Source organism: Mastigoproctus giganteus, chromosome 7, assembly GCF_048544385.1.
Source record: "Mastigoproctus giganteus isolate SK-2022 chromosome 7, ASM4854438v1, whole genome shotgun sequence".
NCBI lineage: Eukaryota > Metazoa > Arthropoda > Arachnida > Uropygi > Thelyphonidae > Mastigoproctus > Mastigoproctus giganteus.
The window spans coordinates 127,001,719-127,027,573 of record NC_143581.1 but is presented as its reverse complement, the minus strand read 5'-3'; the positions used below and the strand labels follow the sequence as shown (position 1 = coordinate 127,027,573).

The window sequence follows — 25,855 nt, the reverse complement described above, 5'->3', positions numbered from 1 at the left end:
ATCCTGATGTAGAAAACAATCATCCAATAAATGCACAAAAGCCTTGATAGTGTGTGAGGGTCCAAACCACAAATTGCAGTCCAATCTGGGAAATTAAAATCCCTCATTATAAGACTCTCTGATTTACTGGCCCACTCTATTTCCCTGTACAGTTTCTTATTATACTCATCAGAGTGATTAGGCCTATAGCATACACCTACTCTCAATATTGATCTAACATGTTATAACATGTTAAAAGATGTATTGTTTGTAGGCTACCTATAAACACATTCTTAATATTTATTCATATCTATTAAGATATATTACCACCAAGATGTTGTTTTGTTTGCAGTTTGATACTAGAGAGTTATTACGTGCTCGATAATTCCTATATTCTATTATATTATGAACAACAGGGCTTACCTTTATTTTTTGATATAGGAAGCTTCTTTTCCAATTCTCCTTGTCCAACTCGCTAATAATTCATGGGGAAGGCGATATCAATTTTGCAAAACATTGTCATAAAGTTTGATTTTGGAGGTCTAAACGGGCTAATAATTAAGGATCGATTTTTCTTTTTGGTCCTGTGGCTGGAATTTTGAGTTAAATTTAGGGGTCTAATAATTGGGTAACGGGCGGGGGTGGGGGGTAGGGGTTGGGGGTTATTCTCTACATTCCTTAAGTTGGACTAGAACTTTTCGGGGCATCATGTTCACAGGAAGAGAGTTACTCACAATTAATCCGAAACTTTTTTTCTTTCTTTATGTTGTAGTATTTGTTCTTCACGCATGCGTATAAGTGACCAATCGTCGGACAATAGGAATGGCCTACGGATATTGATTGAAGTTTCATGTAGTTTCATCTCTAAGGTTTCTGCAATGAGTAGTTTGTAGTAGTTGTGTTGAATATTTTTAATTTTTGATTCAGTAAAGCCGAATGTATGTCCTTCATTTATTGCGTGGAACGAAAGTTCCGATGCATTTGAACGACCCCCCCGCACCGAATCTTCGTGTTGTTTTGCTCGAAGCTGTGCCACTCCCATGGTGGATCCTACGTAGCCAGCGTCACAATTTTTGCATGGCATACTGTATACGAGGTCATGCTGTGATTGGAATGTGGTGTTTGAAGGCCGATTTCTGAAGAATGTGTATAGTTTGTTCATGGGTTTTGCTATGATTTTCATGTCGGTTCCCTTGCATATTTGGTTAAGTTTATTGTACCAGTGCTCGATATATGGGATGGTGATGAAATATATTTTTTTGGTCTTGTCGGATTTTTTTGCTATGTTTGTTGCGAGGTTGTTGTTATTTATTTTATCACGGGCTATTGTTTTGACTTTGTTTATATAGGTTGGAGGGTAACACCTATTTGAGAATCTTCTAGTTAGTTCATTTATTTCAGTGGTTAGAGAAATCTGGGTGGAAGAATATTTATAGGCATTTTGAAATTGGTTCAGCATGACCGATTTTTTGTATGGTTGGGGGTGGTAACTGTGGAAGTGTAGAAGCATCCCTTTATTAGTGGGTTTTCTATATATGCTGAAATTTAGTTTTTGGTCTAATCTGTGTATGGTAAAATGCCATACACAGATGCTGTGCCTTGCCTCGAAGCTGTGCCACCATGGGAGTGGCACAGCTTCGAGCAAAACAACACGAAGCTTCGGTGCGGGCAGGTCGTTCAAATGCATCGGAACTTTCGTTCTACGCAATAAATGAAGGACATACATTCGGCTTTACTGAAACAAAAATTATAAATATTCAACACAATACTACAAACTACTCATTGCAGAAACCTTAGAGATGAAACTACATGAAACTTCAATCAATATCTGTAGGCCATTCCTATTGTCCGACGAATGGTCACTTATACGCATGCGTGAAGAACAAATAATACAACATAAAGAAAGAAAAAAAGTTTCGGATTAATTGTGAGTAACTCTCTTCCTGTGAACATGATGCCCCGAAAAGTTCTAGTCCAACTTAAGGAATGTAGAGAATAACCCCCAACCCCTACCCCCCACCCCGCCCCTTACCCAATTATTAGACCCCTAAATTTAACTCAAAATTCCAGCCACAGGACCAAAAAGAAAAATCGATCCTTAATTATTAGCCCGTTTAGACCTCCAAAATCAAACTTGATGACAATGTTTTGCAAAATTGATATCGCACTCCCCATGAATTATTAGCGAGTTGGACAAGGAGAATTGGAAAAGAAGCTTCCTATATCAAAAAATAAAGGTAAGCCCTGTTGATTCATAATATAATAGAATATAGGAATTAACGAGCACGTAATAGCTCTCTAGTATCAAATCTATTAAATACCATAGATTGTCGACCTTACACTTCGCTTCTCCCTCTCCGCTCAAAATTCAAAATCTAATTGCGCCATTTAAAACTATACTTCACGCATACGTGTATACTGACCTAATTGACCACTCAAGTTATACATTAATACACAACACTATGGCTGAATGGTTAACAGGGTTAAAACAAGATTATACTAGAATTACATTAAAATATGCAGCCCAAAAATATCATATCCAGTTTCTAAAACAATGCCTTTCTGAAAATTTAATACCGAAATTTGCTAAATTTCGGCTAGGTTTGAAAATCCAAGGTATACAAAAATTAGTTCATACCACGTCAAGCAACATAGTAAAACTAGCTTTAAAATCTAGATTTAATCTAAAAAAGATATATTTTAAACAGATTCAACGACATCGCAATATTTTTAGAAAACACCTAACCAGTATGGACTGGAATACTCTAAAGCAAACCATTCAATTAAAAACAACAGAGGTCACCATTCGTCACACAATTGTTTTGAGAATCAGAGTGCATACCGAAACACCAAAAAACGCAGAAAAAAATTCCCACTCCTTCCTCAATAGGAATCTACCACATATTAATGACTTCCGGGCCAATTTAAACACTGGATCCCATAACGACTATAATCCATCAGATAATGTAAAGAACTTATCATCCGTTACGCTAACTTCTCAGCAAATAGCCCTATTAAACAAAGGTTTAAATTATAATTTACCACCGAGATTTCCCCCCCCCCCCAAGAAACAAATGATTATTGATCTTGAGTTCGCTCTTAGAGATTTGCCACAAAAAAAAACGTATTAATCCAACAAACCAATCGAATCATAAACCAAGCTATCTCTACAATATCAAAACGACATAGAGAAGAAGCAAAAGCTTTACACACACTTAGACAAAACCGAGATATCATTATTCAAAAGGCCGACAAAGGCGATACAGTAGTTATTCTAAATAAAGGAGACTATATAAATAAATTATACACCATCATTTCAGACACAACGACATACGAAGAAGTAGCACCATCAGAGTTCAACAGCTTAGTTAACAAATATAACAAATTAATGTTGATTAATGTTGAAAGATGACCACATCACTATGGCCCAGCTCAAACAAATTAAAGCCCGCACATACAATATCCCAACCTTATTCGGCGAAGTAAAATTGCACAAAACAGGATACCCAATACGACCCATCGTGTCATATAAGAATTCAGCTTTTGCCACCCTAGCCACGTTCATCTACCCTATTCTAAAACCACTCCGAGAACTCCTAACATATAATATAAAAAACTACGATGCTTTATTCATGAACCTCAAAGATCTCCATATCAAGGAGGATATGAAGTTATATTCACTCGATGTGACTTCACTATACACTAACGTAAATGTACCCCACGCATTGGACATAGTCTGGGCCTACTTAAACGATGATAAAACAAAAATTAATAACACCAGACTCCCCAAAGACAGAATATTCGAACTAACAAAACTATTAGTAAATGCAAATCACATTCTATTCCAAGAAAAAATATACAGACAGATTTTTGGCCTCCCAATGGGCTTAAACATTAGCGGACTCATTGCCGAACTATACTTAGACAAATTAGAAAAGATCCATCTTGATCCATTTATACCTCAGATCACATATTACGGAAGATATCTGGACGACATCCTAATCATCACAGACCATTCGACCATAAACAATATTCTACAGGTTTTTAATGACATCCAGTACCCCAAGAATTTTGACCTGCAAGTGAACCCTGAGAAATCTGCCATCATGCCATCATCTTAAACCCATACCAACCATAATTCAGCCTGCGATTGACGGAGTCCCGATCCCCTGCGTTGAAAAGCAAAGAGATCTGGGTGTAATCTTCGACAGAAAATTACGATTCCATCACCATATAGAAGAACTCTGTGCTAAATTCAACAAGAAACGGTGGGTTGCCAAGCAGCACTTGCTACACATTCACAACAGAAACCTGATAAAAATGTATATCAGGATGATGATTTTTGGAAGTGTACTGTATGGAGTAGAGTTGTGGGGCTCAGCTGCAGACACCACAATTAAACCATTAAAAGCCGCTGAATACTGGCTCCTGAAGTGGGCAACCTGGAAGTGTCATCTCCCAACACAGCAGCGCACAACAACGATGGCCAACGCGCTGAATTTAACCAGGTTTTCAGCATTAATGCACGAGAGAAGACTCATCTTCACCGTAAAAATGATTGCCGGGAGAGTCTCAGCACCCAACGTTTGGGACACCGTGTGCTGGCGGATTCCCCAACCAGGTCTCCGCTCCACTCCCAAGCTTCTTGCTCTTCCTTCGAGACTACATTTGAAAGATCGGTTCCTCCCTGATCAGAAGCTCCACCTGGTTCAACCCCTGGATACTGACTTATTTAAAATCATAGATGATAAAAAGTATAGACGGATCATCCTAGATCTGCACGTGGTCTCCAGAACTACCAACTGATCTCAGATCGTTATGGCGGGGCAAGAGACTCTCAGAAAACTGGACTTGAGGAAAAGCTTTTATCACAATTTGTTATTTTTGTTATTTTGTATTAGTTTTCCTTTCAAGTCAATGTTATCTGCTATGAGTACTTTTTTTTTTTTTTTATTATATAATTTGCTTATAATTAATCTTTACAATTCCTTTATTATCTCTGCCGTTTGTTAACCCCTGGCATGGTGCCGTGAAGGGTTTTGTATGGTCGTGGTACCTGCGTGTACCGGTGAACTGTACAATAAAGATCTTATTTATCCACCAGAGACTAAAATTTGAATTAGAAACTGAAGCAGAATCCGACTCCATAAATTTCCTTAATTTTACCATACACAGATTAGACCAAAAACTAAATTTCAGCATATATAGAAAACCCACTAATAAAGGGATGCTTCTACACTTCCACAGTTACCACCCCCAACCATACAAAAAATCGGTCATGCTGAACCAATTTCAAAATGCCTATAAATATTCTTCCACCCAGATTTCTCTAACCACTGAAATAAATGAACTAACTAGAAGATTCTCAAATAGGTGTTACCCTCTAACCTATATAAACAAAGTCAAAACAATAGCCCGTGATAAAATAAATAACAACAACCTCGCAACAAACATAGCAAAAAAATCCGACAAGACCAAAAAAATATATTTCATCACCATCCCATATATCGAGCACTGGTACAATAAACTTAACCAAATATGCAAGGGAACCGACATGAAAATCATAGCAAAACCCATGAACAAACTATACACATTCTTCAGAAATCGGCCTTCAAACACCACATTCCAATCACAGCATGACATCGTATACAGTATGCCATGCAAAAATTGTGACGCTGGCTACGTAGGATCCACCATGGGAGTGGCACAGCTTCGAGCAAAACAACACGAAGCTTCGGTGCGGGCGGGTCGTTCAAATGCATCGGAACTTTCGTTCCACGCAATAAATGAAGGACATACATTCGGCTTTACTGAAACAAAAATTAAAAATATTCAACACAACTACTACAAACTCATGACTCAGACCAGAGCAGCAAAGCAAAAGGCTCAAGCTAATGGAAGCGCTGTGGCTCAGAGCAGAACTGAGGGGGGCAGTTGTCCTCTGACTCACAGCCTTATAAAATGCACTGTTTGCTTGATGTTTGCAGAGCAATCGGGTATGGGACATGATACTGCCAAGGGGGATGTCTTTGTGTGTGCGCGATGCAAGGAGTGTATCGATATCAGGCAACAACTCGGCGTTCTTGTGGGCCTATATGAGAGCTTGAAGGACAGGGTGGATGCCCTCGAAGAAACTAAATTGAGGGGCCCATCAAGCTCTCAGCTGCCCACATCGACTCCAGAGCTTGCACTTGGGCATCGCGTGACACAGAGACAACCCCCAAGGCAGAATGCGCTGGTCCCGAAGGAACTAGTAGTTGTTGGTGACTCTATTGTCAGGGAAACGGGGAACATGCTTTGTAAAAAAGATAGGTGGAACAGGACCAGGGTATGTCTGCCAGGGGCAAAGGTTGATGACGTTGTAGAGCGAATATCATCTTTTAAGGGCACAAAAGGTGATATAGTTGTACACGTTGGCACTAACGATATTAAGAGTAGGAGACCGGCAGAATTACTTAACAAGTACAGGTCACTGTTGAACAAAAGGCGAGAATTAGGGTTGAATTTGAAAGTGTCTGCAATTCTGCCCAGACACGATAGGAGGGAGTATATGATGAGAGCCTTATCGATCAATTCGGCCCTGGAACGATTGTGCAAGGCTCAAGGGGTAGAATTTTTTTCAGCCTGGACTGTACTTGTTAACAGGAGAGATTGCTTCTACAGGGATGGGATACACTTAAATAGAAAGGGTGCAAGAATATTTGCTGATGCTATCGAGGCAGTGTTAGGTGGGTCGGAAAACTGCTAGCTTGGGGGGAGACAAAGACCAATAGATTGACAGTAGCCACTGGCAGAGGTGAAAGAGATTCTTGCACTGCTTCTATTAGAATGAGCAGAAGCCTGAAAAACAAGATGCATGGTATTTCAGAGACAGCTGGGAGCCATTGCGGTACAAGTAAACACATGGGTTGTGTTAGGGTAGCTAAGAATAGAAACAGGTGCAGGTATACTTGCGTGTACACCAATGCTAGGAGTTTAGTAAATAAATTTGATGAATTTGAGGTATTGCTCAAAACATCAAAGGCAGATATTGTTGGGATATCAGAGACGTGGTGTCACACAGATATAAGGGATGCAGAACTGGAATTTGGGGAGTACTAGGTCTACAGAAAGGATAGACAAGATAGGAAGGGGGGAGGGGTTATGCTATTAGTTAAGAAACACATAAAAACCAAGGAAGTGAAGCCAGTCGACATCGCTGGACAGTGCAGTGTTGAGTCAGTTTGGTGTGACATAAGCATTGGGAGATCAAAATTGAGAGTAGGAGTGTGCTATAGGCCTAATGACTCTGATGAGTATAATAAGGAACTGTACAGGGAAATAGAGTGGGCCAGTAAATCAGAGAGTCTTATAATGGGAGATTTTAATTTCGCAGATATTGAGTGGAATTTGGGGGCTGGTTACTCACACACTAGCAGGGCTTTTGTGGATTTATTGGATGATTGTTTTCTACATCAGCATGTTCGGGAGGCAACTAGAGGGAGTAATACTCTTGATTTGATTATCAGCAGTGATTCTTCATGCATTAAGAATCTGCAGATAAATGAACCACTAGGTGGCAGTGATCACAGTGTGCTGAAGTGGGATTTACTGAAAGAGGTAACTACCATTAGGGGTAAAGGGAAGGGTTATTGCTTCCGTAAAGGCGACTACGATGGACTGAGAGAGTATTTAAATTCTATACAGTGGGACCAACTGATGATGTTACCAACAGCAAATTCAAAATGGGAAGCATTCAAAGAACTTATCTTGGAAGCTACTAGGCTTTACATACCAACTAAGAAATATTGTTCAAGGCTTAGGCCAAAATGGATGTTAGATGAACTAATGAGGCATATGGCAGAGAAGAAAAATGCATGGGATACTTACAAATTAACACATGACACAGAAGCCTATGATAGATACAAGTTGATATGCAACCAAGTTACAAAGGATGTTAGGCAGGCGAAGGCAGATTACGAGAAATCCTTGGCAAGGGATGCAAAGAAAAACAGCAAAGAGTTCTTTACTTATGTAAACTCTAGAAGGAAGGGGATGAATCAGATTGGTCCACTTGATATTGATGGGTCAACTGTTGATGATCCTGCTCAGGTAGCTAACAAACTAAATGAATATTTTGCATCGACATTCACACATGAGGAGTTATTCAGCAAGGGGAATGCCAGAGGTGTATTCAACTCTAGCAGTAAGCTACAGAATCTTGAAATAACTGGGAGTAAAGTGGAGGAGAAACTGTTGAAGATAAACACAAGAAAGGCACCCGGGGTGGATGGGATCTATCCAGTTATATTAAAGGAGGCAGCAAACGAAGTAAGCAAACCCTTAGCCATAATTATGAGAGCTTCCTTGGACTCAGGGGAGGTACCCATAGACTGGAAATGTGCAAATGTGACCCCAATTCACAAAGGAGGATCAAAGGCTGACACAAGTAATTATAGACCTGTGAGCTTAACTTCTGTTCCAGGAAAATTAATGGAGGCACTGGTTAAAGAAGCATTGCAGGATCATTTAGACAAGAATTCAGTTATAGCTCAGACACAGCATGGTTTTGTTAAGGGGAAGTCTTGCCTGACCAACTTGATTGGATACTATGATGCAGTCACAAAAGAACTGGATGCAGGGAATAACTTTGATATTATATACTTGGATCTTAGAAAGGCTTTTAATACTGTTGCACATGGAAGACTGCTATACAAATTGGAGCAGTGTGACATTGGAGGCAAATTGCTGCTATGGATAAAGGGGTGGTTGAGGGGGAGAAGACAGAGAGTGGTAATCAATGGACACTGCTCATCGTGGACTAATGTTAATAGTGGAGTCCCTCAGGGCTCAGTGTTGGGTCCATTATTGTTTTCTGTATTTATAAATGATATTGATGATGGTATATCAAGCTTAATGTCCAAGTTTGCAGATGATACAAAGGTTGGCAGGGTTGTCAAGGACACTACTGACACTATGCTGCTGCAACAGGATCTGGAAAGGTTGAGCAGATGGGCTGAGAGGTGGCAAATGAAGTTTAACATTGAGAAATGTAAAGTACTACACATGGGAAAAAGCAACCCCAGAGAACGTATCAACTCTGTGGTACTACACTGACAGTGGTAGAGAATGAAAGGGACTTGGGGGTGATTGTGTGAAGTTCTCTGAGCAGTGCAGACGGGCTGCAAGAGTAGCTCATGGAGTATTGTCAATGATATACAGGAATTTTTCCAGCAGGGATAAGGAGGTGATTATTCCATTGTATAAGGCAATGGTCAGGCCACACCTAGAGTATACAGGTCTGGAGGCCGCATTTCAAGAAGGATGTAGAGCTGCTGGAACGGGTAGAGAGAAGGGCAACAAGATTAGTGAATGGAACAAAGGGGTGCTCTTACGTAGAAAGGCTTAAATTTTGCAAATTACAGTGTCTGGAGACTAGGCACCAGCGAGGTGATCTGATAGAGGTGTATAAAGCCTTGAATGGTTTAAGCATGCTCAATGCTGATGGGATTCTTCCTCTAGCTCAGAAAAATCACCTGAGAGGGCATAAATTCAAATTGAGGAAAGACAGATGTAGGATAGACGTGCGGAAATTTGCCTTTAGCCAGCGGGTGGTTGGTTGGTGGAACAGACTGCCATCCCTTGTGGTGGAGGTTGATAGCCTAAATAAGTTTAAGGCTCAGCTGGACAGGTGTTTTGAACGAACAGAGGGGTGAATTGGAAGTGGGTTTTTTTTTTTTTTTTGGCTGATGCTGCATAAGCTTGCTTTCTTGCATCAAATGCCTCTACTAAAGCTAATGCTAATAATGCTAACTACTCATTGCAGAAACCTTAGAGATGAAACTACATGAAACTTCAATCAATATCCGTAGGCCATTCCTATTGTCCGACGATTGGTCACTTATACGCATGCGTGAAGAACAAATACTACAACATAAAGAAAGAAAAAAAGTTTCGGATTAATTGTGAGTAACTCTCTTCCTGTGAACATGATGCCCCGAAAAGTTCTAGTCCAACTTAAGGAATGTAGAGAATAACCCCCAACCCCTACCCCCCACTCCGCCCCTTACCCAATTATTATACCCCTAAATTTATCTCAAAATTCCAGCCACAGGACCAAAAAGAAAAATCGATCCTTAATTATTAGCCCGTTTAGACCTCCAAAATCAAACTTTATGACAATGTTTTGCAAAATTGATATCGCCTTCCCCATGAATTATTAGCGAGTTGGACAAGGAGAATTGGAAAAGAAGCTTCCTATATCAAAAAATAAAGGTAAGCCCTGTTGATTCATAATTTGTTTGCATTATACAAACGAAGAATTAGCCAATTAGACTCTTGGTGTGAACAACACAAATGAAGGGAGCCTGAAAACCATGAAGCGAAACTGCCAGCGATTGAAATAGTGGCTACCATAGAATCCCCTCTCTCTCTCTGCCCAGACAATCGTTTTTCCATACCCCTGACAGCCGGGACATTCTCTAATTACAATAGCATTGGTCACTGAGGAACCAATTCAGGCGAACTTATTCGCTGCCAGAGTTACAGCCATTATCTTGTTTGCGATATAGGTCTTCGCGGGAAGCACAGTGGTATTGTCACCGTCCTTACCACACCGGGTGGAAAAGCCCGGGTTCGAATCTCGTCGATGAAGCGAGGAACTTTAATGGGCTTTTTTCATTCCTTAGCTGAGTTAGTCGGTCTCAGGCATAGATAGCAAAGTTTTTCGTCCAAATAAACAGGCAAATCGATCATAGAACACACGCAATTTATAGAAATAAGCACGGCAGATGAATTTTATTATTCGGATGTTCTAAAAAAAAATAGTTTTTGTTTGCGATATACAAACAAGGAATTAGTTGCGAGTAGACACTTTGTGTGAAACACTATCAAGAGATGGTTTGTGTGAAAATAAAGGAAACCTGAAACCATAAAACGAAAATGCCGACACTCGAAATAGTGGCTTTTAGTTACAATTATGCAGCGAGAAATGTTGCCCATTTAATTATCTTTACCGATGGCTAGAGTACCACACTTTGCGAAGCACTGCTTTAGTTTGTGCGATTTTTTTTTATTGTGTTTATTTCACATAAATTTATTGAATTCGTGTTTTTTAATTTAAACACTATGTAAACGGATAAAATGGTCCCTTACGATTGCAGTAAGAAGAAAATTTCAGATAAAATTAAACAAAAGAATCCCAGGGGCTCACATCTTTTGAGTATGGGCTTGGCAAACCCAGGGATCTGAGCTGGATATCACCATTCTTCTCTTTCTTGGTGATTCGTTTCTGTCTCTGTCTCTCTCTGGGTAACTCGGGAATATTTTTTGGCTGGTGCAGCATAAGCCACAGGCTTCCTTGAACCATATGGCTAATAATAATAATAATAATAATAATAATAAAAAAAAATGTGGCGAAAATTTCAATTTCCGAGGTCTTGGAACGAATATTAAAATAAATACAAAATTTCCCCTGTTTTTCGCAGGGGGAAATTTTATTCCACCGGGGGTGAAACTACCCTAGTGACGCTCCTGGATTCAACACTGTTTCTACTTTTGCCCTGGAAGCTTTATCCTTTAGGTCTGTATCTAATTGGAAAAGTTTGGCATATGTTGGAAAGTATAGTACAGCTTCTCAGTTTTGTACCGACCACTGTATAGCTGCTGACAAATATTCTGATGGTAGAATGGTCAAATCTGGAGCTAGAATCCTTCAGACCTAGTAAAATCCATATGTGTATATATTTTCAGCTTATGGGATGGGTGCATGGACATTACACAGAGCGGCAGTTGGAAAATGAGACTGACGCTATAAAAAATAATGATCCCATGTATGAGTAAACTAATATTGGTTTATTTTAAGTAATTTTTTCCTGCTTCCACACTGCCAACCAAACACGGCCGTGATTGGTATTCTGTTCAATGTTCTTGTTACAGCCGTCTGAATGGTGTTGATTGACGTTATGAAAATAACAGCCTTTTAGTGACGAATTGAGTTTCGGGAACAAAAAAAGTTGCATGGGGCTAAGTCTGGTGAATGTGACAATACAGACATTTTGGTAGCCAAAAGTTCCAGACAATGAGAGCTTTCTTCTTGACGTGTCCTGCAAGAGGAACCATCTGTATCTTCTCTATTACTTCGCTACCCCAGGGACTCACATCTTGTGAGTATGGGCTTGGCACACCCAGAGTCCTGAGCTGGATATCATCATTCTTCTCTTTCTTGGCGATTCCCTTCAACTTTTGACTCTCTCACTTTCAGGGTGACTAGGGAATTTTTTTTTTTTTGTTTGGTGCAGCATGAAGTGTCAGGCTTCCATGCCCTATAATATAGATAATAATAATAATGTACTGGCTGTGATCGGCGCAAAAGGTGGCTCTACTAAGTATAAAGTAAAAGTTTCTAAATTTCTGGCTAGTGGTGTCCTTTGCGTCATTGGATGATTCGTTACTATTTGTTCGTTGATTGAATTCGCTGATAAAAAGTATATTGTTGGTTTGTTTCGATCTCGAAGACAACAGCTAACTATAGCTTTGTTTTTATTTTGTCCACGCTGTTTCCTACAGGGGAACTGAGTGTTTTTTAAGGTTTACTGCTATGTGATTGTCACATCGAATTTGGTAAAAAGTTTGATGCGACTGCATCAAAAACTGACAAAATTTTTTTAAAAAAATTTTTGCAGTTAAATACATATGCGCTGTGTTCTGTTTATAAATTCTTTATTCTGGGTACATTTGTCATCAGGGCATATTTATCATCAGCGACTGTTTTATACTGGTATGAATTATTTTGTGACTGATTTTTATTCTCTAAAAGTAAGCAATGGATAAAGTTCTCGCGCACAGATAATTATAATAATACTTTGCCCACAGCTTTTGCCAGTTTTTTTATTTTTGAACCAGTACCAAAAATAGTCATTTTATACAAAGGAGGCCATAGTGTCATGGTGATAACTTTGTCATCTCAAAGATGTTTGGATAATACAAAGGAATAAATATGTGGTTATGTGAGATGCGGTTGTCTTTGCAACGAAGTCTTTTTTTTTTTTTTTTTTTTTTTTTTTCACTTTTGATGGTTATTTGGATAAAAAGAAGCTTTCAGGTTATAATTCTCTTGTGTGTTAATTGACCCCTAGTGATTGTAGTAACCCCGCCTTTTTTTTTTTTTTTTTTTTTCGCTACAGCAGATATATGTCCCAGTGACAAGCGAAATTATTCACATTGTGTAAAAGTTGTAAACAGAACAACATAAAGCTTCAGTATTTAAAAAAAAAAAAAAAAATATATATATATATTTCCTTACATGTTTATGCAAAGGTATTCAACAAAAAAGTGCCAACTACAAAATTATCAAGTACAGTAATACACACTTGTTTTATATATATATATAAAACAGGTCAGAATGACAATTCCTGAAATTTGTAAATATCACAGGTATACACTCCTGTATGATTATTATTTTTTTATTGTTCCTTTGCCCTGCCCTTCCAATATTTTTCTGTAACAGATTAACTGGATTTAACAGTTTCAAATGTTATTTTTAATAATAAATTATTAAAAATAACATTTTATTAACAAGCATAGTTCACGAAATTTTCTGTTTTGATCTCTGTGGCTTGTAAAAGCACTATGTACATATATACAGTGCTTGCTTATAATATATAACTTGGATTCAACCCCAGGGACTCACATCTGGTGAGTATGGGCTTGGCACATCCAGGGTCCTGAGCTGGATATCATCATTCTTCTCTTTCTTGGTGATTCCTCTCTCTCTCTCTCTCTTAGGATAACTCAAGAATTTTTTTTTTTTTTTGGCTGGTGCAGCATAAGTATCAGGCTTCCTTGCACCATATGGTTAATAATAATAATTTTTGGATAGCTTTTGATACTGTTGCACATGGAAGACTGCTGTACAGATTGCAGCAATATGGTATTAAGGCAAGTTGGAACAGTATGGCATTAAGGTTAAGTTGCTACGATAGATAAAATGATGGTTGAGTGGGAGAAAACAGAGTGGTAATCAATGGGTACTGCTCTATGTAGACTAATGTTATTAGTGGTGTTCTTCATGGTTCACTGTTGGGTCCATTGTTATTTTGTATATTTATCAGTGATACTGATGAAGGTATATTAGGCTTAATATCCAAGTTTGCAGTTGATATGAAGGTTGGTAGGGTTGTTAAAGATGATATGCTACTGCTAGAGGAACTAGAAAAGTTGAACAGATGGGCTGAGAGGTGGCAACTGGTGCTGATCAAGGCATCAATGGCAGATATTGTTAGAATATTGGAGACATGGTGTCACACAGATATAAGCAGTGCAGAATTGGAATTTGGGGAGTACAGTGTATACTGAAAGGATAGACAGGATAGGAAGGGAGGAGGGGTTATGCTGTTAGTTAAGAAACAAAATCAAACGAAGTGCATCCAGTTGACATTAGCATTAGCAGAGGCATATGATGCAAGAAAGCAAGCTTGTTCAGCATCAGCCAAAAAAAAAAAAAAAAAACACACCACTCCCATTTCACCCCTCCGTTCGCTCGAAATACTTGTCCAGTTGAGCCTTAAATTTGTTTAGGCTATCAACTTCAACAACAAGTGATGGAAGTCGGTTCCACCAACCAACCACCCGCAGGCCAAAGGCAAATTTCCGCACATCTATCCGACATCTGTCCTTCCTCAATTTGAATTTATGCCCTCTGAGCTGATTATTCTGAGCAAGATGAAGAATCCCATTGGCATTGAGCATGCTCAAACCATTCAAAGCCTTATACACCTCTATCAGATCACTTCGCCGGTGCCTAGTCTCCAGACTCTGTAATTTGCAAAACTTAAGCCTTTCTTCGTAAGAGCAACCCTTTGTTCCATTCACTAATCTTGTTGCCCTTCTCTGTACCCGTTCCAGCAGCTCTACATCCTTCTTGAAATGAGGCCTCCAGACCTGTATACAGTACTCAAGATGTGGCCTAACCATTGCCTTATACAAGGGAATAATCACCTCCTTATCCCTGCTAGAAAAATTCCTGTATATCATTGACAAGACACCATGAGCTACTCTTGCAGCTCGTCTGCACTGCTCAGAGAACTTCATATCTGACTGCACAATTACCCCCAGGTCCTTTTCATTCTCCACCACTGTCAGTGTAGTACCGCAGAGTTGATACGTTGCTCTGGGTTACTGTTTCCCATATGTAGTACTTTACATTTGTCAATGTTAAACTTCATTTGCCACCTCTCAGCCCATCTGTTCAACCTTTCCATATCCTGTTGCAGCAGCATAGCGTCAGTAGTGTCCTTCACAACCCTGCCAACCTTTGTATCATCTGCAAACTTGGACATTAAACTTGATATCCCATCATCAATATCATTCATAAACACCGAAAACAACAACGGACCCGACACTGAACCCTGAGGAACTCCACTAATAACATTAGTCCACGTTGAGCAGTGTCCATTGATTACCACTCTCTGTCTTCTGCCACTCAACCATCCCCTTATCCATAGCAGCAATTTGCCTCCAATGCCACACTGCTCCAATTTGTGCAGCAGTCTTCCATGTGCAACAGTATCAAAAGCCTTTCTAAGATCCAAGTATATAATATCAAAGTTATTCCCTGCATCCAGTTCTTTTGTGACTACATCATAGTATCCAATCAAATTGGTCAGGCAAGACCTGCCCTTAACAAAACCATGTTGCATCTGAGCTATAACTGAATTCTTGTCTAGATGATCCTGCAGTGCTTCTTTAACCAGTGCCTCCATTAATTTACCTGGAACAGAAGTTAAACTAACAGGTCTATAATTACTTGTGTCAGCCTTTGATCCTCCTTTGTGAATTGGGGTTACATTTGCACATCTCCAGTCTATGGGTACCTCCCCTGAGTCCAAAGAAGCTCTCATAATTATGGCTAGGGGTTTGCTTACTTCCTTTGCTGCCTCCTTTAATATAACTGGATAGATCCCATCCACCCAGGTGCCTTTTTTATGTTTATCCTCAACAATCTCTCCTCCACTTTCCTCTCAGTTATTACAAAATCATCCACCTCACTGGCAATGTTTACTTTACCTACATCATTCTCCTTCCTGAATAACTCCTCATGCGTGAATGTAGATGCAAAATACTCGTTTAGATTGTTAGCCACCTGAGCAGGATCCTCAACTGTTGAACCATCAATATCCAGTGGACCAGTCTGATTCATCCCTTTCCTTCTTGAGTTTAAATAGGTAAAGAACTCTTTTCTGTTTTTCTTTGCATCCTTTGCCAAGGATTTTTCGTAGTCTGCCTTTGCCTGCCTAATCTCCTTTGTGACTTGGTTACAGACCAACTTATATCTGTCATAGGCTTCCATGTCACCCATTAATTTGTATGTATCCCATGCATTTTTCTTCTCCGCCACATGTCTCATTAGTTCATCTGACAACCATTTAGGCCTAAACCTTGAACAATATTTCTTAGTTGGTATGTAAAGTCTGGTAGCCTCCAAGATTAGTTCCTTGAATGCTTCCCATTTTGAGTTTGCTGTTGGTAACATCATCAGTTGATCCCACTGTATAGAATTTAAATACTGTCTCAGACCATCATAGTCGCCTTTACGAAAACAAAAACCCTTCCCTTTACCTCTGATGGTAGTTACCTCCTTGAGTAAATCCCACTTCAACACACTGTGATCACTGCCACCTAGTGGTTCATTTATCTGCAGATTCTTAATGCATGAAGAATCACTACTGATAATCGGATGAAGAGTATTGCTCCCTCTTGTTGCCTCACGAACATGCTGATGTAGAAAACAATCATCCAATAAATCCACAAAAGCCTTGCTAGTGTGCGAGTGACCAACCCACAAATTCCAGTCAATATCTGGGAAATTAAAATGGGACATGGGTGAACAGTGCAATGTTGAATCAGTTTGGTGTGACACCAACACTCGGAAAGGGAAAATGAGAGTAGGAATGTGTTATAGGCCTAATGAATCTGATGAGTATAATGAGCAGTTGTGCAGAGAAATTGATTGGGTCAGTAAATCAGGATGTGTTTTAATGTGGGATTTTAACTTTCCAGATATTGTCTGGAACTTGTGGGCTGGTCACTCACATCTTAGCAAGATTTTGCGTATTTATTGGAGGGTTGTTTTCTACAGCAACATGTTTGAAGGGCAACCAGAGAGGGTAATACTCTTGATCTCATTATCAGCAGTGATGTGGCATGCATTAGGAATTTGCAGATAAAAGAACCACTAGGTGACAGTGATCACAGTTTACTGATGTGGGATTTACTTGTTGCAACTACCAGCAAGGGTAAAGGGAATGGTTTCTGTTTTCGTAAAGGTGACTTCAGTGGTCTCAGGCAGTTTTTGAATTCTACCCACTGATAATGTTAAAAACAGTGAATTCTAAGTGGGAGGCCTTCAGGGAATTAATCTTGGAAGCTACCAGGCTTTCATACCAACTAAGAAATACTGTTTGATGATTTTTGCCTAAATGGATGTCGGATGAACTAATGAGGCCCATGGCAGTAAAGAAAAATGTGTGGGATGCATATAAATTAGCAGGTGACACAGAAGCCTATTGCAGTTATAAGCTAGTCTGTAATCAAGTCACAAAGGAGGTTAGGCAAGCGAAGGCTGATTATGAGAAATCCTTGGCAAAGGATGCAAAGAAAAACAACAAACAACAACTTATGTAAATTCTAGGAGGAAGGGGTTGAATCAGATTGGTCCACTTGATGCTGGTGGTTCGACTGTTGATGACCGTTCTCAGATAGCTAACAAACTGAATGAGTATTTTGCATCCACATTCACACATGAGGAATTCTGTCGGGAAGGGGAGGACAGAGGTTTATTAAATTCTGACAGCGAGCTAAATGATTTTGTAATAACAGAGAGCAAAGTGAAGGAGAAATTGTTGAAGTTAAACATAATAAAGGTAGCTGGGCAGATGGAATAAATATAACTGGAATCTATCCAGTTATATTGAAGGAGACAGTGAGTGAAGTAAGTAAACCCTTGGCCATAAATATGAGAGCATCCTTAGATCCAGGGGAGGTCCCCATCCTATGGATTGGAGATGTGGAAAAGTATTACCAATTCACAAAGGGGGTTCAAAGGGTGATGCAAATAATTATAGGCCTGTTAGTTTAACTTTTTTTCCAAGGAAAATAATGGAGTCACTAGTTAAAGAGGTGATACAGGATCACCTAGACAAGACTGCAGTAATAGTTCAGACACAGCATTGATTTCTTAAAGGTAAGTCTTGTGTGACCAATTTGATTGGATACTATGATGTGGTCACAAAGGAACTGGATGCAAAATATTTTGATATCATATCACTTGGATTTTGGGAAAGCTTTTGATACTGTGGCATGTGGAAGACTGCTGTACAATTGGTGCGGCTTGACATTAAGGGCAAGTTGCTGCAATGGATAAAGAGCTGGTTGAGTGGGAGATGGCAGAGAGTTGTAATAAATGAACACTGCTCTACATGGACTACTGTTATTAGTGGAGTCCTTCGGGGTTCGGTGCTGGGCCCATTGTTGTTTTGTGTATTTATTAACGATGTCGATGACGGTATATATCAGGCTTAATGTCCAAGTTTGAAGATGATACAAAGGTTGGCAAGGTTGTTAATAATAGTAAAGACAGTACTACTGCAACAGGATCTAGAAAATTTGGGCAGATGGGCTCAGAAGTGGCAACTGATGTTTAATATATTGACAAATGCAAACTACTGCATAGGGGTAGCAGTAACTCAAGAGAAACATACGAACTGTGTGGTACTACACTCAGGGAGGTGGAGATTGAAAAAGACCTGGGGTTAATTGTGCAGTCGGATATGAAGTTCTCTGAGCAGTGCAGATGGACTGCCAGAGCAGGTCATGGAGTTTTGTCAATGATATTTAGAAATTTTGCCAGCAGAGGTGATTATACCTTTGTATAAGGCAATGGTCAGGCCACACCTTGAGTACTATGAAAGTGTACATTTTAGGAAGGTACATTTTGGAAGGTACCTTGAGTACATTTTAGGAAGGATGTAGAGTTGCTAGAACGAGTACAGAGAAGGACATGAATGTTGAAAGTAACAAATGAGTTTTCTTACAAGGAGAGTCTTAAATTCTGTCAGTTGCAGCATCTGGAGACTAGGCACCTGCAAGATGATCTGATTGAGGTGACAAGATTTTGAATGGTTTGAGCAGGCTCAATGCTGATGGGATACTTCCACTTGCTTAAGATTCAGATTAAGAACCTGAAGTGGCATAGATTCAAATTGAGGAAAGACAGTTTTAGAATAGATGTACAGAAGCCAGCGGGTAGTTGATTGCTGGAAGAGACTTCTGTCTGTTGTAGTGGGTAGTGGCATGTGATGCAAGAAAGCAAGCATATGAGCTTATGCAGCATCAGCCAAAAAAAAAAAAAAATTCACAAAACAAATCCCTCTAAATGTTTGTCCAGTTCCTCCTTAAATTTATTTAACCTATCAACTTCCTCAGTGACAGATGGAAGTTTGTTCCGGCAACTAACCACCCGCTGGCTAGAGGCAAATTTCCACACATCTATTCTACATCTGTCTTTCCTTAATTTGAATTTATGCTCCCTTAGGGTCATAATATGAACAAGTGGAAGAATCATATTAGAATTAGGGTAGCTAAGAAAGAGAACAGGTGCATGTATACTTGTGTGTACACCAATGCTAGGAGTTTAGTAAATAAATTTGATGAATTTGAGGTATTGCTCAAAACATCAAAGGCAGATATTGTGGGGATTTCAGAGACATGGTGTCACACTGATATAAGGAATGCAGAACTGGAATTTGGAGAGTACGATGTCTACAGAAAGGATAGACAGGATAGGAAGGGAGGAGGAGTTATGCTATTAGTTAAGAAATACATAAAATCCAAGAAAGTGAAGCCAGTCGACATCGCTGGACAGTGCAGTGTCGAGTCAGTTTGGTGTGACATAAGCATTGGGAGATCAAAATTGAGAGTAGGAGTGTGCTATAGGTCTAATGGCTCTGATGAGTATAATAAGAAACTGTACAGGGAAATAGAGTGGGCCAGTAAATCAGAGAGTCTTATAATGGGGGATTTTAATTTCCCAGATATTGACTGGAATTTGGGGGCTGGTCACTCACACACTAGCAAGGCTTTTGTGGATTTATTGGATGATTGTTTTCTACATCAGCATGTTCGGGAGGAAACTAGAGGGAGTAATACTCTTGATTTGATGATCAGTAGTGATTCTTCATCCATTAAGAATCTGCAGATAAATGAACCACTAGGTGGCAGTGATCACAGTGTTCTGAAGTGGGAGTTACTCAAAGAGGTAACTACCATTAGGGGTAAAGGGAAGGGGTATTGCTTTCGTAAAGGCGACTACAATGGACTGAGACAGTATTTAAATTCTATACAGTGGGATCAGCTGATGATATTGCGAACAGCAAATTCAAAATGGGAAGCATTCAAAGAACTTATCTTGGAAGCTACTAGGCTTTACATACCAACTAAGAAATATTGTTCAAGGTTTAGGCCTAAATGGATGTCAGATGAACTAATGAGGCATATGGCAGAGAAGAAAAATGCATGGGATACATACAAATTAACACGTGACACAGATGCCTATGATAGATACAATTTGATCTGTAACCAAGTTACAAAGGAGGTTAGGCAGGCGAAGGCAGATTACGAGAGATCCTTGGCAAGGGATGCGAAGAAAAACAGCAAAGAGTTCTTTACTTATGTAAATTCTAGAAGGAAGGGGATGAATCAGATTGGTCCACTTGATATCGATGGGTCAACTGTTGATGACCCTGCTCAGGTAGCTAACAAACTAAATGAATATTTTGCATCGACATTCACACATGAGGAGTTATTCAGTGAGGGGAATGCCAGAGGTGTATTCAACTCTAGCAGTAAGCTAGAGAATCTTGTAACAACTGAGAGCAAAGTGGAGGAGAAATTGTTGAAGATAAACACAAGAAAGGCACCTGGTGTGGATGGGATCTATCCAGTTATATTAAAGGAGGCAGCAAAGGAAGTAAGCAAACCCTTAGCCATAATTATGAGAGTTTCCTTGGACTCAGGGGAGGTACCCATGGACTGGAGATGTGCAAATGTGACCCCAATTCACAAAGGAGGATCAGAGGCTGACACAAGTAATTATAGACCTGTGAGTTTAACTTCTGTTCCATGAAAATTAATGGAGGCACTGGTTAAAGAAGCACTGCAGGATCATCTAGACAAGACTTCAGTTATAGCTAGGACACAGCATGGTTTTGTTAAGGGGAAGTCTTGCCGGACCAATTTGATTGGATACTATGATGCAGTCACAAAAGAACTGGATGCAGGGAATAACTTTGATATTATATACTTGGTAATCAATGGACATCGCTCATCTTTGATACTGAAACTGAAGAATAGCGATGGTGTACTTATAAACAGCAGAGAAGGCATAATTCAAATAGCAGAAGACTACTATAGAGAATTATACAAGGAGCGAGGGAATGATACCAGCAGTGGGGAACATGGATTGCAAAGTAGCAGCACATACGACATACCCGATATTCTTCCTGATGAGGTAGAACATGCATTGAAGAAAATGAAGAATCGGAAAGCCCCAGGGGAAGATGAAGTTACTGTAGAGTTGTTAAAATTGGGAGGAAGAGACATAACACAAAAACTGGCAAGGCTCTTCACAAAGTGCATTAGAAAAGGTGTGATGCCTAAGCAGTGGAATAATGCAATCATAGTTTTGCTGCATAAGAAAGAAGATAAATCAGAAATTGGAAATTATAGACCAATTAGCTTGTTATCCCATATCTACAAGTTGTTCACAAGGGTCATTACTAACAGATTAGAAAGAATACTTGATGAGAATCAACCGAAAGAGCAAGGTGGCTTTAGGACAGGATTCTCAACTATGGATCACCTTCACGTAATATCACAGCTAATGGAGAAAGCAAATGAATATAAAACACCATTATGCCTGGCGTTTGTGGATTATGAAAAGGCGTTTGACTCCATACAGCATAAGGCAATGTTCCGGGCACTGAAAAGACAAGGCATAGATACTCAATATATTATGATTTTGAAGAAAATATATGAGAGTGCTACATCCTTTATTAGACTAGACAAAGACAGTAGCAAATTTAAAATCGAGAAAGGAGTTCGACAAGGAGACACAATATCTCCGAAGCTGTTTACTGCTGCCCTTGAGGAAGCTTTCAGAAGATTAGACTGGTCGCAGAAAGGAGTCAATGTGAACGGAGAGTACCTAAACCATTTACGATTTGCAGATGACATTGTGGTCATAAGCCACGATCCCAAAGAATTAGAGGAAAATCTTAATCAGTTATGCACAGTTAGTAAGGATTTTGGACTAAAGATGAATATGGCTAAAACAAAAGTAATGATGAACAAGTATGCCACGGAAAGGGAAATAATGATTGAAGGAGCAGTAATTGAAAAGGTGGAGTCATATACTTATCTGGGACAAGTTATTAGCTGTAATAATGATAAATGGCTGGAAGTCAAGAGAAGAATAAATTTTGGATGGATAGCATTCAGGAAATATAGTCACATACTGAAGAGCAATATCCCAGTTTGTCTGAAACGTAAAATAATGAATCAATGTATACTCCCCACCATGACTTATGGAAGTGAAACTTGGGCACTCACCAAAAGAATGGAAGAGAAGCTAAGAACTAAACAGCGAAGAATGGAACGAATTATATTGGGAATCAGACTGTTAGATAAGAAGAGAAACACATGGATTAGGCAGCAAACTCAAGTAAAGGACATTCTTATCAAAACTAAAGAACTAAAATGGTCTTGGGCAGGACACATAGCTCGAAGACATGATGACAGATGGACTAAGAAAATAACAGAATGGTACCCAAGAGGAGCTAGAAGAAAACCTGGAAGACAAAGGCGGAGATGGATAGATGAAATTCATGAGTTTTTGAGTAGTAAATGTATGGCCAGTGCTCAAAACAGAAGGAACTGGAAAGTTGCTGGAGAGGCCTTCATCCTGTGGATTGAAAATGGCTGATGATGATGATGATGACTTGGATCTTAGACAGGCTTTTGATACTGTTGCACATGGAAGACTGCTGCACAAATTGGAGCAGTGTGGCATTGGAGGCAAATTGCTGCTATGGATAAAGGGGTGGTTGAGGGGGAGAAGACAGAGAGTGGTAATCAATGGACACTGCTCATCGTGGACTAATGTTATTAGTGGAGTCCCTCAGGGCTCAGTGTTGGGTCCTTTATTGTTTTTTGTATTTATAAATGATATTGATGATGGTATATCAGGCTTAATGTCCAAGTTTGCAGACGATACGAAGGTTGGCAGGGTTGTCAAGGACACTACTGACACTATGCTGCTGCAACAGGATTTGGAAAGGTTGAGCAGATGGGCTTCGAGGTGGCAAATGAAGTTTAACATTGACAAATGTAAAGTACTACATATGGGAAACAGCAACCCCAGAGCAACGTATCAATTCTGTGGTACTACACTGACAGTGGTAGAGAATGAAAGGGACCTGGGGGTGGTTGTGCAGGCAGATATGAAGTTCTCTGAGTAGTGCAGACGGGCTGCAAGAGTAGCTCATGGTGTATTGTCAATGATATATAGGAATTTTTCTAGCAGGGATAAGGAGGTGATTATTCCCTTGTATAAGGCAATGGTCAGGCCACACCTAGAGTACTGTATACAGGCCTGGAGGCCTCATTTCAAGAAGGATGTAGAGCTGCTGGAACGAGTACAGAGAAGGGCAACAAGATTGGTGAATGGGACAAAGGGGTGCTCTTACGAAGAAAGGCTTAAGTTTTGCGAATTACAGTGTCTGGAAACTAGGCACCAGCGAGGTGATCTGATAGAGGTGTAGAAAGCCTTGAATGGTTTGAGCATGCTCAGTGCTGATGGGATTCTCCCTCTTGCTCAGAATAATCACCTGAGAGGGCATAAATTCAAATTGAGGAGAGACAGATGTAGGATAGATGTGCGGAAATTTGCCTTTAGCCAGCGGGTGGTTGGTAGGTGGAACAGACTTCCATCCCTTGTTGTGGAAGTTGATAGCCTAAATAAGTTTAAGGCTCAGCTGGACAGGTATTTCGAACGAACAGAGGGGTGAAGTGGAAGTGGTTATTTTTTATTTATTTATGTTACTTTTTTTTTTTTTTTTTTTGGCTGATGCTGTATAAGCTTGCTTTCTTGCATCAAATGCCTCTACTAATGCTAATGCTAACAAAATTGGTAAGGGAAACGAAGGGGTGCTCTTTCCAAGAAGGCTTAAGTTCTGCAAATTGCAACACCTGGAGAGTAGACACCTGCAAGGTGATCTGATTGAGGTGTATAAGGCCTTGAATGCTTTGGGCAAGATGAATGCTAATGGGATTCTTCCTCTTGCTAAGGTTAAGAACCTGAGGGGGCACAGTTTCAAATTGAGGAAAGACAATTGTCAAGTCCTGCAAATTGCAGCAGCTGGAGACTAGACTACTGCAAGGTGATTTGATTGAGGTGTATAATGCCTTGAATGGATTGAACATGCTGAATTCTGATGTGATTATTCTGCTTGCTCAGATTACGAACCTGAGGGGCCATAAATTCAAATTGAGGAAAGACAGTTTTAAAATAGATGTGTGGAAATTTGCCTTTAGCCAGCGGGTAGTTGATTGGTGGAACAAACTTCCATCTTTTGTTGTGGAAGTTGATAGCCTAAATAAATTTAAGGCTGAGCTGGACAGGCATTTGAACAAATGGAGGGGTGAAATGGGAAGGTTTTTTTTTTTTTCACTGATGCTGCATAAGCTTGCTTTCTTGCATCGTATGCCTCTACTAATGCTAATACTTTAGGAACCATTACTGCTAATGGCGTCTCTGTAACCAGGTGGGAAGGAGCATCAGTGCGTAGCACATGCTTCTTGATTAGAACGGGGTTCGAGCCCGTCACCACCAAATATGGAAGATGCGGAAAGGTCAGGGAATGACCACCGCATATCCCGGAGCAATATGGCCTTAGTTGCTAATGCTCCTAAAAACCAAATAACAACATTACTGCTAATATTATAACAATACCAATGTAGTGGTTCCTAAAGGAACCACTACATAGATATTCTTAATGTATGAAGGGTAGCTGATGATAATCAGATTGTGAGTGTTGCTTTCGCTTTATCCATGTATAACTCGTTGCTTTGGAAAATATTCATTCGATAAGTCTAGAAAATTTCTAGACTAAAGTAGACTCTGGTAGTGACTAAAGTAGACTCTGGTAGTGCCTAATTTCTATACTCTGGTAGTGACTAATCCACAAGTTCCACTCAGTATCTTTATGGTTAAGAACCCCAATTGGAAGGCAGTCTGATTTACTGGTCTGCTCTGTTCCATATACAATAGTTGTGTGGTATACTCATCACAGTTATTTGGCGTATAATACAGGGTGAGTCTCGGTAAATAGTAAAAAGAAAAAGGCGATAGTCAGAACTGACGCATAGATACACAAAATTTATTTATGGCTGTCAGATTTACACAAATTGCGATTACTGATACAGCGAAAACCATGCCTATGTCTTGAATATAACATCTAGCAAATTACCTCCATCAGCATCAATATATTTCTGCAAGCGCTCCCGGAAGCTCCTCATGAATCATTTCCTGGAGAATGGCCTCAATCCCTTCTCAGATTGCCGTCTTCAAATCCCAATACTGTGCACCTGTCAGGAGAAAACTTTGTCGTTGAGATATTCCCTAAGCAAAAAGTCTGGGGCTGTCAGGTCTGGAGACCTAGCCGGCCATGGGACATCCCCAAATCGTGAGATCATTTGATGTGGAAAGAACTGCTTCAGCTTAGCCATTGTGGTACGGGCCTTGTGGGCTATAGCCCCATCTTGCTGGAACCTTTTCTCCGTA

The 25,855-nt window shown here is 39.8% G+C and overlaps 1 protein-coding gene across 1 annotated transcript in view; it reads left to right on the top strand.

The window, feature by feature from the left end:
- The first annotated feature begins 12,687 nt into the window (after positions 1-12,687).
- The window catches only part of unc80 (unc80, NALCN channel complex subunit), a 1,843,891-nt gene continuing 1,830,723 nt past the window's right edge, over positions 12,688-25,855 (top strand). Inside the window, exon 1 of the mRNA XM_090378420.1 lies at positions 12,688-12,736. The gene's annotated coding sequence lies outside the window, so the exon portion shown is untranslated. The remainder of the gene's footprint in view (positions 12,737-25,855) is intronic.